The following is a 17,203-nucleotide window of genomic DNA, read 5'->3' as shown; positions in this document are numbered from 1 at the left end:
CTAAACTAAAAAGAAGTGGGGGCAAAACAAATACACTTAAAGAAGATGGGGCCTAAATGCAAATAAGAATAATTATAGAGCATAAGTACTCCTTTTGTCACAAAAAAAAAAAAAAAACAGATCTGGAGGTAACGTAAAGAAAGAAAAGAGGGAGTTTTATGTTCATTTTTACAAACCATCCAAGATTAAGGGTTGTAGGTAAAATAAAACACTGGTGGGAAAGGGGTTAACAAGAAGAGAAGAGGGAAGGGCCGGCTGCCATTAAAAAGAAAAAAAAAAAAAGAGGGATCAAAACTTTGATGTGTATCGGGTAAGGTATTCTAAACCTGTTTTTATGAGTCATTTCAAGTTGATTTTGAATTGATGCCTGGATGTTAAACAATAGATTTTAGTTCTTAGACTTAAATTGAGGAAAAAGTATGAGTTACTAAATTAAAGAACTTCTTGTGTTGTGTGTAAATGGAAAGGCTGACGAATCTGGACAGTTTCGTCTCTTGAATTTTCAAGAGATTTCAGGTAGGAGGATGAAAGAATTAGGATCAGATTCCTTATAGAAATTGTAGTTTTGAATGTTGGCTAAGAAATGAAATTGGTCTTGCTCAAATTGGAGTTATAGAACTCCCGTTATAGGTCACCAAATGAGACAGTGACAGTTCAAAAATGTCTAGACAGTAACAATTCAAAAATGTCTAGACAGTAACAGTTCAGACAGTAACACTTCAAAAATGTCTAGACAGTAACAATTCAAACAGTAACAATTCAAAATAGTTCAAATATATGTATAAAGAAATGATGACTGAAAGAAAGACTTATTGGTTGTTGATATGTTTATAATAAAACATATCTGTGAGTGAGAAGAACTTATGGGATAAATGATACGGTTCAGCCCTGTGATACGACCCAAGTAAGGTCAGATTCGGATTTTGGCATAAAAAGCGCAATAGTCCAGGTTTACGGCAACAATCATAATTCTCAATCCGACCGTTGGATCGGGCTAATATTTTATGTGGACTCTCCAGACATATCTTACTACCTTGGGTTAAAATTGCAGGTCAATCGGAGTTTGGGAAGGAACCCCAATATTGGTCAACAGAGGCTGTACGGATTTTGTTATTTACTTCCATTTGACTTGTGGACTTCCTATTTGATTAGGATTCTTTTCCTCCAAGGATGTGGGAGCTGGTTTTGGGAATTTCCTAGTTCCACAAGGATATTTAATGAGTTGCAATATAATCTCCTAGTGTGGCAAGGATTCATTAATGTTTCAGAATCCTTTTCTTATAAGGATTCCTTATTCATCCTAGCTACACAAGGAAAGAAGGGCTGGTGGTATTTAATGACAAGTTACTTATTTTTATTATTTTCTTTAATGTTTGGGCTTAATTAATAGTTTGTTTTCAGCTAGGATCCAAGGCTTGTTTGGATCAGGTTATGGGCTTTTTAGTTTAGGGTTTTGGGCCAGTTTTGAGTGGACCTCATAGAAGTCCACATAAGAGGTCCATTAGGGTTAATTTTTCAAGAACTATTTAAACTCATGTAAGCCACAATTTCGGCAGCTTTGATGATTATTATTCTGAATTTTTCAGTTTTAACGTGTGAGAGTGATTCTTGCATTCTTCAGTTCTTAACTAAATCTGACTTATCGAAGATTAACTGGCTTCGTGGCGTCATTCTACTCATTCCAATAGTATTGGTGCCTTGGGGCAGGTTTCCATTATGTCGCACTCATATCAGACCTATTTCGGCTTTCCGGGATCAGATCTCAATCTTGATTGTGGGTTGCGTGACCACGTGATCACGAGGTTCGCATCAATAAACCTGTGAATTTCAGGAGTGACCACAAGCGTGGGGCAACAACAGCAGCAGTAGCAGGGGAGTACGAATAGAGCTTCTATTTCAGGTAGGTGAATCGCACCTATACTTCCTAGTTAATTTCCATGATTTATTTATATTACCAATGTGAAATGTGCATTTTTGAATGTATGGGTATTCAAGGTAAAAAGTTGTGTAAATTGTCAAATGATGAAATTATCATTGACAAAGGAAATATGAGAAGTGCGAATTGAGGCGTAAACTAGCATACATTTAGTGTATGTTAGGATCCCGGGTAATGGGATCATCATGTAAGGACTAACATACATTTAGTGTATGTTAGGATCCCAGGTAAGGGGATCACCATGTATCGGCTAGCATACATTTAGTGTATATTAGGATCCCGGGTAAGGGGATCGCCATAATTGGACTAGCATACATTTAGTGTATGTTAGGATCCCGGGAAAGGGGATCACCATGTATGAGCTAACATACATTTAGTGTATGTTAGGATCCTGGGAAAGGGGATCACCATGTATGGGCTAACATACATTTAGTGTATGTTAGGATCCCAGATAAGAGGGATCACCTTGGAATGAGTCATATGGAGTGATGGTGATGGTACCGGTGATATTGGTATCGGTAATGTGATAAGCAAAATGAAAAAAATGATCATGTTCAATCTCTCATAGAGTCTATAATGAAGGTTGAAAGTGATAGAGGGAACAATTAATAATAGTTGGACAATGAAGGGATTATAATAATAATAATAATAATAATAATAATAATAATAAAAGAAAGCTAGAAGGGAGAGGCAAATAAACTATGAATACATGCTACTTTGTTAAATTGTTAGGTGTTCATGTTGTCATATTTATTGTAATATTCACCTTTCAATAATATGTATTCTGTTTCAGGATCATCCCATGCACGACAAGAGTAGGTCCTAGTTTATGCTCCTTTCTTGTAATCTAGTTTCTAGGGAGTATACCCTTGTAGTTTGTAAATATGAAAATGTTTGTATAACTTAATTTGTATAATTAATGTTTAAACTAGACTGAATGAATGTAACCATGTAGTTCATGTAATCATGCTTATGCCGATGTAATTATACTTATTTATTTTTATTCATCCATAATGATATCTTGTTATATATGCATATCGTAAATATTGTGGTTGATAAAAGTGGGTATAAGTGTGGAAATTGAAAACCCATGATGATTGGGTCAGGAATTTAGTTAGGAGATGCGAACTATTAGAAGTGTAAATAAATTCATGTCAATAACCTCGGACCTTCCGGTATCATGAACATATATGTATATATAAAAAAAAAATTATTAAGTGTTTTATTTCGATTGATATGAGATTGTCGTTTATCCCGAAATGGGGGATGTTACACCTCCCCTCTTTAGGAATAAGATATGGCCAACTTCCTTACATAATTAGGAGAATAAATTGCTGGCTTTTTATCCTTGTAGCATTAGGGAAAAAAAACAAGCCTAATAAGGCTGGTATTGGGCCGGACATATCAACCCCTTGTTCCACACGAATTGGGCTCTTCTTGGACCTGAACTAGATGAATTAAAGGCTGTCCTTCATGCTCCTTAATGTCCTAAACCCCTCAAGGTTCATCTTGCTCTATAAGTTTTGAACAAGCTTATTCAATGCTTCTTTAAGCTTCTTTGCCCTAGCTCTTGTGATTGGCCCAATTGGCACCTCTAATGGGTCGTTGGCATGATTACGCTTGGTGTTGGGCTAATCCGCATCATTAAAATTGAAGTGAGATGCATCAGGAAGGAAAACTATACATAAGGGTGCACTTGTTCTTGTAGGATTCATGTGGTCTTTAAGTATTTTAACTCGGTTATTCTCATTATGAAGTGACTGGTTATCTTTTTCGGCTATATTTTCTGAAAATGATGAGGATATCTTACAAAGTTTGCCACTTAATGTACGTGACCAAACACTCATGCACGTGTAGGAAGAGAATGAAATGGAAGAAAAGAAAAGAAAAGAAAAGAAAAAGGAAACAAAGAAAAAGAAAGAAAAGTTAGATAAAAGGAAAGAAAAGAAAAGGACAATAAAATAAAATATATAATTTATACAGTAATTTACCTTCCTCAGCAACGACTCCAAAAACTTGACACAATTAAAAAGTTGATGTCTTCTCTCAAGTGTAGGACTGTCGAAGTAATAAATAACCTGACAAGATCGGGGTCAAACCACAACAAAGTTAACTATATAAATTATAAATGACAACAACAATAACAACGACGACGACGATGATGGTGATGATGAGTTAAAGAGGACTTTGAGATGTAAGATTAATGTGAAGATTAAACAATGATAAAAACAATTGTCAATGTTAGAGGATCCACTAATAGTATTTTAAATAAGTATAATATAAACTCTTTTTATTACTCAACTGGAAACCACACACAAAGGAGGTTCCAATCGGATGGTTTGTCATTAATAGCTCATTATAAATTATTAACATGATCATATTAATTATCTTATTTAAGTAACACCAAACTTTTAAATATTATCAGAAATTCATGATGCTAACTTGTGCTAACAACAACTCAAGTTCCTTTAATAGCACAAGTGTAGGTTATACCATACGGTTGGCTATGAAAGTGTCAAGCATTTGTTATACCAAGTTTTATACAACATAAATCTAGATTAACCATTTAACAAGCAAGGTATTAAGAATTAATAAGATAAAAATGATAAGACATGTTAATAGCAAGTTGTTTAGGGTATAAGCATTGTAGTCCATATTGAGTTTATATTATGTTTATCCTAAAACCATTAGTGAAACCTTTTCACCTTGACATAATAAACTTATCTACACATAATGAAGAAGAGAAACATAGATAAACAAGATAAAATCATAATTATATAAGTATAGTAAAGGAAATGAAAAGCATAAACAAGAGATTAAGGAAAATATAACATAGAATAAAACTTGAACATTACAAAATACAAATAAAAAGAGCAAGAGCAAGATCTTGATTTGAACAACCAAGATCCTAAATGCATGGCAAATGCCTTATTTTATAAGCTAAAATTTGAAACTATTGATTTAATGACTAATTATTGAGTGGGTGGCAACATCTTGACTTAGTGACAATCATTATCTTATTGTCTAAACAAAACGTCATTACTAATGTCAGAATTTGAACATATTTTTGCATGAAAGTTCTAGGAAATTATCTCAGCTTTCCAATAGAAAAAGAATTGGTTTATTTGGACTTTTAGAACTCGAGATATGTGTTGAATACTGAACAATGTTTAGGTTGCAGGACAGATTCAGACTTTTCCATTGTTTCTACAATTTGAACTTGAAAATGACCTTTTTGAATCTTGGACTCCCATAAAAGTTTTAGGTCTATGTCTTAGCTTCCATCCATATAAAGCAGACCTAAATTCAAGTTTTATAGCTCCAGTTATGATCCAAAAACCGAATGGTGTTCCAGTTTGGACTGAACCAACATCTCTTTTCTGAGCTTAACCCTCTCTTTGTCTTCTCAAATTCATTAGTTAAACTCATCAATCAATCCCTTGATTTATGTGATAGGCCTGCATTTAAAATGAATATTTACTATAAATTAAAGGTATTTTATATTATTAGATATGTTATTATAAAACATACTCTAACTAAGGAGTTATTGATACTTCAAGTGTAAAATAATGATATAAAACCTTGATAAAAATACACTTTTAAGTATTACTTCGCTTGAGACCTTGTGATGAGCTCATTTGAAATGTGAATTGGATCTTTAGGGTTGATAGGCTAATCCACATCGAGGCTGGTCATTTCTCAACTCCAATTCCACCATACATCTTTCAGGTGCTTTCATTCCTCAGTCTACTTATTACTGATCACAATTATTATTGTTAATTTTATGGTTACAGGTATGTGAAGTTGCTCCAACCTTTTTAATAGTAGATATTCAGAGAGCTACTGGAGATGCAGCTGAATACCTAAGTTCAGTTGAGGCTAACCAGTTTGTGTTTGTATGTGTTTGCTGCAGGGCTGGTACTCAGTAGTTGCATGTCATTCTTAAGAAGATAACTTTTTCTCTCCTCGTTTAAAACTGTTTCTTTGTATAGAAGGATGTGCTTTTCATTATGCAGTTCTACAAGAACTTCTGTAGCAATCCTGACGGATATCATCTGGAAACCACCCGATGAATCAAGCAAATTTTGATGCAGACTGCTGTTTATGCATTGTTGCACCCGAGGTCATGCAGTTGTAGCTTACATAACCCTTCCTTTGATGTCACCTAACACCTCAGCCTCTCCGATGTTCCAGAAAGATAGAAAATATAAGCTTGGATTTTTTTATTTATTATTCATTATTATTATTATTATTTAATGAGTAAAGCTTTGTTCACGCGAGGTCCACCATGGCAATGCTGTTTTGTAGTCATAACATGTAACATATCTATATATACATATATTTGGTATACCTTAATACATACCATGGCATAATAAAAAAATTGTATGTCTTGGTGAATGAAAAAATGGCCCTACATTTGTCACGAATCAAATGTTCTCGCATTTCTGTTTTACTACAAGAGCTCTCGAAAATATCAGACGAAATGAATTTTCATGAAATTTCAAACAGCCAAAGAAAAAAAAATAGAGTTAATCCCACTAAGTCAAATGGAGATGTCAAAGAAGACCATGGGAATCTGCACATGAACATTGTCCATTAACAAACTTATGAAGCCGCTTCCCATCTTTAATGATGATATGTCTAGTGGTCTGTGATGATACAACCTTCATAAAATCATGGCAATCCTTGCACATAGTGACACTCTTGATGACCCTAATTGGTGCACCAATGGGCGTATTCAATAACCCAAATGTTACTGCCAACTTCTCACTGTGGTAAACAGCAGAAGAGAATGCCTTCTCTTCGGCTTCCTCTTCCTCATCATCAATTACCTCCATATTCTCTAACTGCTCGTACCCGAGACTCTTTGCTCTGTCAACCAAATCATTCAATAGTGTATGCAGCTCTGCATTATGGTTATGCAACCGGTTATTTGTTTTGAATGAATGAACCTCTCCCTTAATGCTGATCCTACTCCAGTCCTTTAACTTTCCGACTTTCTCCTCTTTCATCAATCTTCTCACCATAGAAACATCCTCCCACCTCTCTGCAGAGATGTACATATTTAACAACACGACATAAGCCTCAGTGCTTCTGGGCTTGAGTTTGAGTAACTGTTCAGCAGCAGCATAAAACCCTAGTTCTTCATTCCCATGATTTCTACACCCAGCAATCAAGAGCAACCATATAAACTCGTTTGGTTCTACATCCATTCTCTTGATGACATCAAAAGCTTCATCTAGTCTACCCAGCCTCACAAACATGTCAACCAAGCATCCATAATGGTCCATTACTGGTTTAATTTTGTATTCCTTTTGCATTATTTCAAAATACTCAAGTGCTTCATCGACCATTCCAGCATGGCTACATGCAGCCAGAACGCCCACAAAAGTGATCTGGTTTGGCCTGAATCCAGCTAGCCTCATGTCCTCAAAAAGCTGCAGTGCATGCTGAGACTGGCCATGCCGTGCAAAACTTGTAATCATGCTGGTCCAAGATATCAATGTTCTTGTAGACATACCCAAAAAAAGCTTTTCTTGCCCTCTCAATACTCCCACACTTGTCGTACATATCCACAAGCGCAGTTCCAACAACAACTACATCTGATAAAAACCCTGATTTAATAGTCTGGGCATGTATTTGTTCCCCTGCTCCAAGGCTGCCAGCCTGCTGCATACAGTTAGGATACTTGACAAGGTGAATAGATCAGGTTTCCTGCCAGAGCGATTCAACTTCAAATACATGCCGAGTGCCTCAGTTCCAGTTTGCTGTGCTGAAAAATTGTCTTTCGCAAGATCCATTGCTTGAGCATGACCTGCAATCATTGCATTCCACGTAATCAAGTTCTTATATTCCATTCTATTAAACAAATTCTTTGCCTCATCAATGCATCCACATTTAAGGTACAAGTAAACAAGAGAATTTGTGATGCGCAGGTTTGATTCATGGCCAAGTTTAATGCTCAATGAGTGAACCTGCATCCCCAGATCTGAAGACTGTATTGTGCTGCACAAGCTCAACACGCTTGTTAGTGTGAAGTCATTAGGCTCAACATTCTCAAAAAAGCATTTCAATGAAAAGTCTTAAACCCATTCCTGCTCTGCCATTGTCACCACAAGCAGATATAATCGTCGTCCAGGAAATTACATCCTTTTCTCCAGTCTCACGAAAAAGCTTTAACCGAAGAGTCCAAGCTGCCAAATTTCGAGTACAAACTACAGAGTGCATTTCCAATACTGGAGTCGTGACTGATCCGGTACTTAATAATGAAGGCATGGAACTGTTTCCCCAATGTGATAGACTCCAGAGAAGAACAAGCATTCAAAGCAATTGACAGAGTGAAATTTGAAGGAAATGACCCAGATTCTAACATGTCTCCAAAAACCTCAACAGCTACCTCAGGTTGTGAATTTTGAACATAACCTGTCATCAAAGTTGTCCACACGACTACATTTCTTCTAGGCAAATTATCAAAAACTTTTCTAGCATTTACCATAACCCCACATTTTGCATAAACATTGACTAGAAATGACATAACAAAAAACTCTTCATGGGTTCCAGTCTTTATCACGTGAGCATGAACCATTTCAGTCTCTGGAACCGAAACCTTGTCTATGCAATGTTGCAAAAAGAGGAACATAATAAGAGGACTCAACTTGTTCACCCTCTTTTTATCAATGAAAGCGCTTCGTGAAACTCCAGAGGCTTGAATGGTTCAAGATTTGCATCTGATTGGGTATTTATAGAACTCCTCTGATACGAAATGTTAGGGGTCTGAGATTTACAGATGCAGTCGGGTGTCAGCAAATAGCGAGAATAGGAAACGCTAAGTATTTGGCTAATAATTAAAACACATCAAAACAACCTTTTTAATGCATTGGGAACGAAAGACTAATATTTATTTAGCTCTTAACAAAAAGCAAGTAAAATTATCATTTCCATCCACTAACAGACAACAGTAAAGCAAAGACACCAGAAAGATGTTGTTTGATACATACATGATCTTCAACAAATCAATACGGCTATGTGTAAGGAAGAGAGAATTTAAAATATATAAAGAAAAGAAAAGAGTTACAGCAATACCTTTTTCGGTGGCAGAGGGGTGCTTTTTGAGTTCAGTTCCAAGCCTGAGAGTGCCAGTGATAGCAACAGAGGGCAAAAGAAGCCATGGCCTTGGAGAAAAGGGAATGGATGAACAAGACTGTTATTGTTGGTCTTAGTCTTTCCTTTTTTTCTTTTCTTTTCTTTTTCTTTTATCTATAGTAACTTGGGCGGACTGGATAGAATAGAATTGTGGGAGGGAAGAGAGAGTTGCTGCAACTAAAGTCCCTCGCCTTTCTTTCATTTGTTGTTTAGCCACTATTGACTTTCTACCCGCTAAATAGTGGCTAATAAAATAAAATTTTAAGAATAAATACATCAATAAATAATAAAACCTCCTCCTTTTTAAGAAAAAAGAAAAACCTTTGCCAGTTTTGACACCACCCTTCAAGATTTTTTCCCAGGTTGAATGAAGAATCTATTTTTAATTGGTTTGAAATAAGAGTGATTTAATCTCCATTAAAAAAATACACTTTCACTTTATAAAACAAAATTCAACGAATCTATTGGAGCTGAGCTTGGCCTTCTAATTTTTATTTCACTCTTTATCTTGGCCTGATTTAGTATGCATTGTCATCTTTATAACTTGTATGTGTTAAAAAAAAAAAACCAATCAAATAAAAAAAACCAAAGCAAAATTTTTCTCAAGCCCTACCTCACTAACGTGGTTGCATGCCTCCTCACCTCTAATCCCACCCCTGCTCACATCCTTTCTCAATCTCTCCCGCCCATAGCTCTCTGGTCTTTGTTGTGTAAAATTGTGTTTTCTTTAGTATGTTCAAGGTTGGGTTTTTTTTTTATTGTTTTGCTTTTTATCTAAGGTCTTGATTAACTTTTTTTTAGGGTTTTATGATTTTAGATAAAAAAAAAAATTAATTAATTGTAAGGGATTATGTTTCTCCCTAATTTTTTGCCATTACCAGCTTACATATATAACCCATATCTTATTCAATCATCATCTCATTACACAATAAACAACAAATTTTCCTTGTTACAACAATCATAGTTGCTTAACAAGCATCCATCATGCGTTAATAATGTAAGCAATGGTTTTTTTGAAAATTTGTTTGATCTATTTAATATGTATTGCTATCATAGTATTCCTGTGTCCTAAATATGTTTGTTGTATATATAGATTACAGTTCAAGGGTTAAGTTGTGATGGATTTTTATGTGGGGGTATGTTTGAGGTATATTCCTTACTCTTCATGTCTAAATATTATATTCTATGACTTGGTTTTGCATTTTTTTTCTAATTTGTATTTTAATAGAAATTAATTCGGAGTTCTTAAGTGATGACTTCAAAAGCTAGGGATCGCACATTCATTACAATGTTGTTGATTTCTCCACTTAGGTATATATGATTTGCTAGAGTAAAGAGCATTTTATGTGGCATGTAGTATTATTTCTTTATTTGTAAATTATAAAAATGTAAAAGAAATGTATTATTATGTCTTTTTTGAAATTTTTTAGTTTTTGTATTCATACTCCAAATCAAGACTTTATTTGAAGTTATCAGTTGATAATTAGAGTTGGCAAAAATTTCTAGAGTATATATATAAGGTAGGCATTGCTTGGCAGCAAATAAAGCAAATTAAGAAGAGTGATTTGTCATTCAACTTGTGATTTTGAAGTTTTGCTTCAACCAAATAGGATTTTCCTTTTATAGTGTGATGCGAACCTCATAGTCACACAACCTACAATCAAGACTGAGATCTAATTTCAGTAAATTGAAATAGATCTGATAAGAGTGTGACATAATAAAAACTTGTCTCAAGACACTGGCACTATTGAAATGAAGTTGAATGATGTCACGAAACTAGTTAATTTTTGATAAGTCAAATTCAGTTCATTCAAAAACTGAAGAATGCAAGAATCTCTCTCACATGTTAAAACTAAAAAGTTTAGAAGTATTATTCATCAATGGCTGCTGAAATTTAGGCTTACATGTCCTTAAATAATTTTAAAAAATTAACCCTAATAGATTTACCCTTGTGGGCAAAATTGACCCACTTATAAAAACTGAGTCAAAGCCTTTATTAGTAAGTCCAAACCCTAATCCAAACAAGCCTTGAATTCTAGCTGAAAACAAAGTATTAATTAAGCCGAAACAAGCCTTAGGATGTAGCTAACAAAAAATAAAAATAAAGCCCATAAGTCCTAAGTCTTTATCTACCAAATGATCCTAGAAACCAATATGTCATTAAATACCACTAGTAGCCCTTCTTTCCTTGTGTAGCTAAGATAAATAAGAAATTCGTGTAAGAAAAAAAAATTTGGAACATTAATGAATCTTTGTCGCATTTGAAAATTATGTTGCAACCCATTAAAGATCCTTGTCACACTTGAAACATATGTTAAATCATGGAGTTGTTACATGTGTGATGACAATACTATAATATATTTAATGAAAAAGAAGATTGATAAGGAACTATTAAATTGAGATGACACATATTATTGTGCTTCTATAATGGATTAATGATATTGATTATGTTAGTATAGTTGTAAAATGTAAATACTTACATTAATTTTCATGATCTTATATGTTTACAAGATTTTGGAACATTAATGAATATTTGTTACACTTGGAAATTATATTGCAACTCATTAAAGATCCTTGTAGAACAAGAAAATTCCCAAAACAAGATGTCACATTCTTGTAGGAAAATGATATTTACCAAATAGAAAGTCCACAAGTCAAAAGAAAATAAATAACAAAATTCATGCAACATGTTCTAACTTATATCTCAAGTCTTTCTAGAACTCCAATTCACCTAAAAGTTTACCCCAACATAGACAAATATCTCTGGGATCTTTTGGTAAAGTTTCAGCTCGATTTAATGGTTTGATTTGGAGTTATGTTCAATAATGTAAAACTAGATGATAGAAAATTATATGTTATAATTTGAATCTGACCTTACTTGGATCGTATAACAATGTTAATATATTAAGTCACTACCATTTTTCAAGGTTTTTCTAGAATGCTCAATTCTTTGCAAGCATTTCAAAGTTAACCACTTTGACATAATCAACCTAAACCAAATTCGATCTTAAGTTTTAATGATACTTGAAGCACGAAACCGTAGAGTTGCAATACGCAAAATACATAAACTGTAAAATTTAGGAAATTTGGCATCATATATGCTTGCAACCTTGTTAATATTGCCTCTTTTTTTATTATGTAATTTTACCAATTTATAAAAATAGTGTGATCAATTTTCTCATGAATTATCTTTATATAACAATTAGCATCTGAACTTGTGGGCTCCAAAATAGTAGCCTTAGAAGGTACCCAAAACCTTCATCACAATGGTTTGAGAGTAGGGATGGAAACTGATACCCGTGGATCTATTTTTGTACTATCTATACCTGAATCTAAACCCAAAATAACTATCCAAACCTGACTAGATATGGATTTTTTATACTCAATCCAATTAGGTTTCGAGTACACATCGAGCATCCATAACCCGAACTTGAATGAAATATTTTACAATATGTAGTACATGATTAACTTGATATGCATGTAATTTGTTTTATATAAAAAAAAAAACTTTAAGGCTATTTATTTATTTTGGGTCTAGTAGACCAATATCTATACCCAACCCAAAACCTGACTTTTTATCTTTAGGTTTTACCTAAACTTGATCCAAACCTGATTGGGTCTAAAATCTTTCCAACCTATTTGGGTAAGTTCGAGTCAACATCCATCAAGTTCAGGTAAAATTGTTCATCCCTGGTTGAGAGTGCATAAGAGGTTTTTTTTTTGTGATGGGTTATTATATTTGCATTCAATAACTTGATTTTTTCTATAGCATATTTGTTGGGAGGGTGTGGACATGATGATAAAGGGTATATAATAATTAATCTATAAGGGAGAACATATTAGTTATCCAAAAAAAATTACTACTAAAATTGTTTTTACATTAATAGGAAAATCCCCTAAACCTTTTAGTTATTCTTGTCATGGGGACATTTTAGTGATCTGATTATTGTGAAAAGAGTAAAAATGAGAGAAGAAGTCGCTATTTGGTTTTATGATTACTAGAAACTCTAATTGGTCTTCATAGGTTTTTGAGTAAGGAGCTAGTTATGCTAAAAGTGAAGACGAAAACCACCCTATAATATCCTACTTATAGCAAGCTAAAACTATTGTTTGATTTTACAATAAAAAATACCTCTTATGCATACATGTTATTTTACCAAGCATATCCATTTATAAATAACCACAAAAGTATTCCAATAAATTAAATTAATATAATTGGACATAAAAAACAAAAAGTATGAATACATTGTAAATTTATTCAGAACAAAATATGTGTCAACATACGTATACGATTCAAAAATTAATAAAAAAATAAAAAAATATTTGAACAACAAATAAATAATATATGGGACTCAAATTGACCTGTACGAGTTGTTAGAGTCAGTTAGAACTAGATGAAAAGGATAGAACAAGGAGAAAAATGGTTGGGAAAATGGTAGTCCATACGAGTGTACTACACACGTTAGGCGACAATCTAGATTGCAATGCTTATTTCCATGCGATGCCAAGATATGGTGGTGTGTGGACCTATCCAAGGGGTGGGCCCGATGAATGTTGATAAGATACAAATATTGTTGGGGGAAACGAACCCAAGAAAAGAGTGTTACAATTGTCAACTTTATTATTATTGAACTTTATCATTTTATATTTTGCTGAAAAATATCAAAACTATCTTTCTTTAAGTATGTTTTCCATATGTTTTGTGATCGTATTATATCCTTTCAAATAAGTATGAATTTTCTTTATTCATTGTTTTTTTTTTAAATTAGCAGATGTGTTTTGTTATAAAAATGGTATTTGACATTTTATTTTAATCATGCTTGGATAAATTTAATGGAAAACAAGGTCAAACTCCAAGGTGCTTCACTTGGACACTAATGGGCGACCTTACCCTTTTTAGACCAAGAAACATTGACCCTCATAACTTCACATGATCTCATGGCTTCATTCAAAATGTTGTAATCAAATTGGTTTTGTGAAAATTCTTGGCTAAAAAACAATTTCTAAAAAATTAAAGTTGCCTTCTTATTTAGAAACAATTCGATGTTTGCTTAAATTAGTATTTTGGCATCTTGCTTATAGCAATGAAAATAAGTTAATTAATCAAGCAACCCCTACTTTAAGCTGATAACGAACTTGAACTAAATGATATGAAAGTTGAAAAACAATTGCGGTCATCCACATTATATGTCTTTAAGGCTATATTTTAGTTGTATACATAATGGTATGTAGTGGATTCGGTAGTCATAAACTCACAAAATATAGCTCTTTGCAAGTCCAAACCATTACACTAAACGAGATCCAAATTTACTCGTTCTAACTGCTTGTGCTTTAATTGAGGGAATGTCATCTTTGTTATCCCTTTCACATTAAAAAAAAACTATATATATATATGTGTGTGTGTGTGTGTGTGTGTGTGTGTGTGTATTCCCTTAAAGTTCCCTTTAAACCTATAAAAAGTTTCTTTATGAAAACTTTAGCTATGATCACTAATGCGAACCTTGTGATTCACGTGGTCACGCAACCCACATGCCAAGACATCAAAATTTTCAGAAAGTTAAGTAAATCAGGTTTGATATTAATGTGACACAAAGATAACTTGTACATAGGCACCAACACAGTCTAAAAACGAAAACCCCCACCCAACAAATATTGATTCGCGAACTGATCTGGACCAGCCTAGGAACACCAGCAAGGACCCATTACATGTTCCAAATGGTCCAATAACTTGGTCAAAGACAAAGACATTGAAAGAGGCATTGAATGCATTGGTTTTGAAGGTTTTCACCAAGTCAGAATTAAAAGGTCCATTGGAGTATCAAGAGGAGACCCTAGTACATATATATCCATATGCAAGAGGGGTCCCAAATACAACCTTATTTGGGCCATGAAGTGAGGACAACAAAGGAAATAAAAGAATCCTACTACAACTTGGAAACAACATGGGTGGCTATCTTTTCCTTTTGTTTCTAGAATTAAGGGGCTGCATGGAAGGCTATAAATAAGCCTTGAATCAGTTCTGTAATATTTTACTCCATTCTCTTCTTCTCATGGCAGAACAAGGATTTAATATTAGGGGCTTTATTTTTTATTTTGATAGCTACAACCCAAGGCTTGTTTGGGCTTAATTAATACTTTGTTTTTAGCCAGGATCCAAAGATTGTTTAGATTAAGTTATGGGCTTTTTAGTTTAGGGTTTTGAGCCAGTTTTAAGTGGACCTCATTACAAGTCTACATAAGGGGTTCATTAGGGTTAATTTTTCTAAAATTGTTTAAAACTCATGTTAGCCAAAATTTTGGCAGCTTTGATAATTATTATTTCTGAATTTTTTTAGTTTTAATGTGTGAGAGTGATTCTTGCATTCTTCAGTTTTTGAACGAACTAAATCTAAACTTATCGAAGATTAAGTGGCTTCGTGGCGTCATTCTACTTATTCCAATAGTGTTGGTGCCTTGGAACAAGTTTCCATTGTGTCATACTCCTATCAGACCTATTTCGATTTTCCGGGATCAAATCTCAATCTTGATTGTGGGTTGTGTGACAACGTGATCACGAGATTTGCATCATGAATGAAAAGTAAAAGGATGATGCCACGAAGCAGTTGTTCTTCAATAAGTCATTTTCAAACTCTTTAAAGAACCAAGGAAGAGAGATTATCTCACCAACACACACACACATAAAGTGTGGCAAACAAGAAGTTTTATTAATTTGAATTGCGTAACCCTTACATATTTGGTTATGCCTTTATTTTATACTAACTCTAGACTTAAATAAAACCCTAATGGACCCCCCTTAGGTGAACTTATATGAGGCCCCCTTACAATTGACCTAAATAAGTAATAACAACCCAAAGACTAAGAAGAAAATAATAAAAATCTGAAAATTACTATCCTAAATATGCTTAGAACAAGATTTGTCACCTTTAAGAAGTTTCAAATAAACTAGAAGAAATCTGATTTGGAAAATTTATGCCGCCATCCCTTTTTAGGTCCTTAATTTTCCTTGTTTAACTTGGAAAAATAAGAAAACAAATTTTCTTCTTTGTTGCAAATTTAATAACTTTCTTTCTTAGGTTAGGAAAAGCATTAAATAATCCTCCCCTCTTTAGAAACAAGATCTAGCCAACTTCTTTACTTAATTAGGAGAATAAATTGTTGACTTTCTATCCTTGTAGCATTAGAAAAAAACAAACCTAACAAGCCTGGTATGGGGCCAGACACATCTGCCCCTTGTTCCACATGAATTGGGCTCTTCTTGGACCTGAATTAGATGAATTAGAGGTTTTCCTTCATGCTATTTAGATGTCCTAAGCTCCTCTAGGTCCATCTTGCTACATATATTTTGATCAAGTCCATTCAATGCTTCTTTAAGCTTTTTTGCCTCAGACTCTTCTTATTGGCCTAATTGGCACCTCCAATGGGTTGTTGGCATGATTACGCTTGATGTTGGGCTGATCCTCATCATCCCCTCTCTCTTCAAAAGAATTCGACCTCGAATCATCAACTATATTAAACAGTGTAAGATTAGAAACATTAAAGGTACAACACCATACTCACCTAGCAAATCAACTTTATAAGCATTGCCATTGATCCTCTTAATGATCTGAAAGGGCTCATCTCCTCGTGGTTGTAGCTTGGATTTCCTATGGGCTAGTAGTATCTCTTTGCACATATGCACCTAAACCAAATCGCCGAGCTGGAAGACATCATGTTTGGGCCCCTTATTCGCTTTGGTTGCATACACACGATTCCTCTTTCAATTTATTGCCGCACACTCTCATGGAGTGTCTTCACCATCTATGCTTTACGATTACCATTAAAAGCCCTTTCATCAATAGGTAAAGGAATCAAATCCATGGGAGTTAAAAAGGTTAAATCCATATACAATTTCGAATGGTGAAATTCTAATTGACACGACCAAAAGATTGATGTCTTCTCCCAAGTGTAGGAGTGTCGAAGTAATAAATAACTCGACAAGACCGGGGTCGAACCACAGGGAGGTTGAATATATAAATTATAAACAACAACAACAACAAGAAGTTAAATAGGACTTTGAGATGTAAGATTAATGTGAGGATTCAAACAATGATAAAAAATGAAATGTCAAGGTTAGAGGACTTACTA

General features: G+C 34.0%; 1 pseudogene; it reads right to left on the bottom strand.

Moving 5' to 3' along the window:
* Positions 1–6,236: 6,236 nt before the first annotated feature.
* Positions 6,237–17,203, bottom strand: part of LOC118032457 (pentatricopeptide repeat-containing protein At4g14850-like) — a 63,951-nt pseudogene continuing 52,984 nt past the window's right edge.

This window comes from Populus alba, chromosome 5 (genome assembly GCF_005239225.2).
Source record: "Populus alba chromosome 5, ASM523922v2, whole genome shotgun sequence".
Classification (NCBI taxonomy): Eukaryota; Viridiplantae; Streptophyta; class Magnoliopsida; order Malpighiales; family Salicaceae; genus Populus; species Populus alba.
The sequence above is the reverse complement of the archived record's forward strand: the minus strand, read 5'-3'. Positions and strand labels throughout refer to the sequence as shown.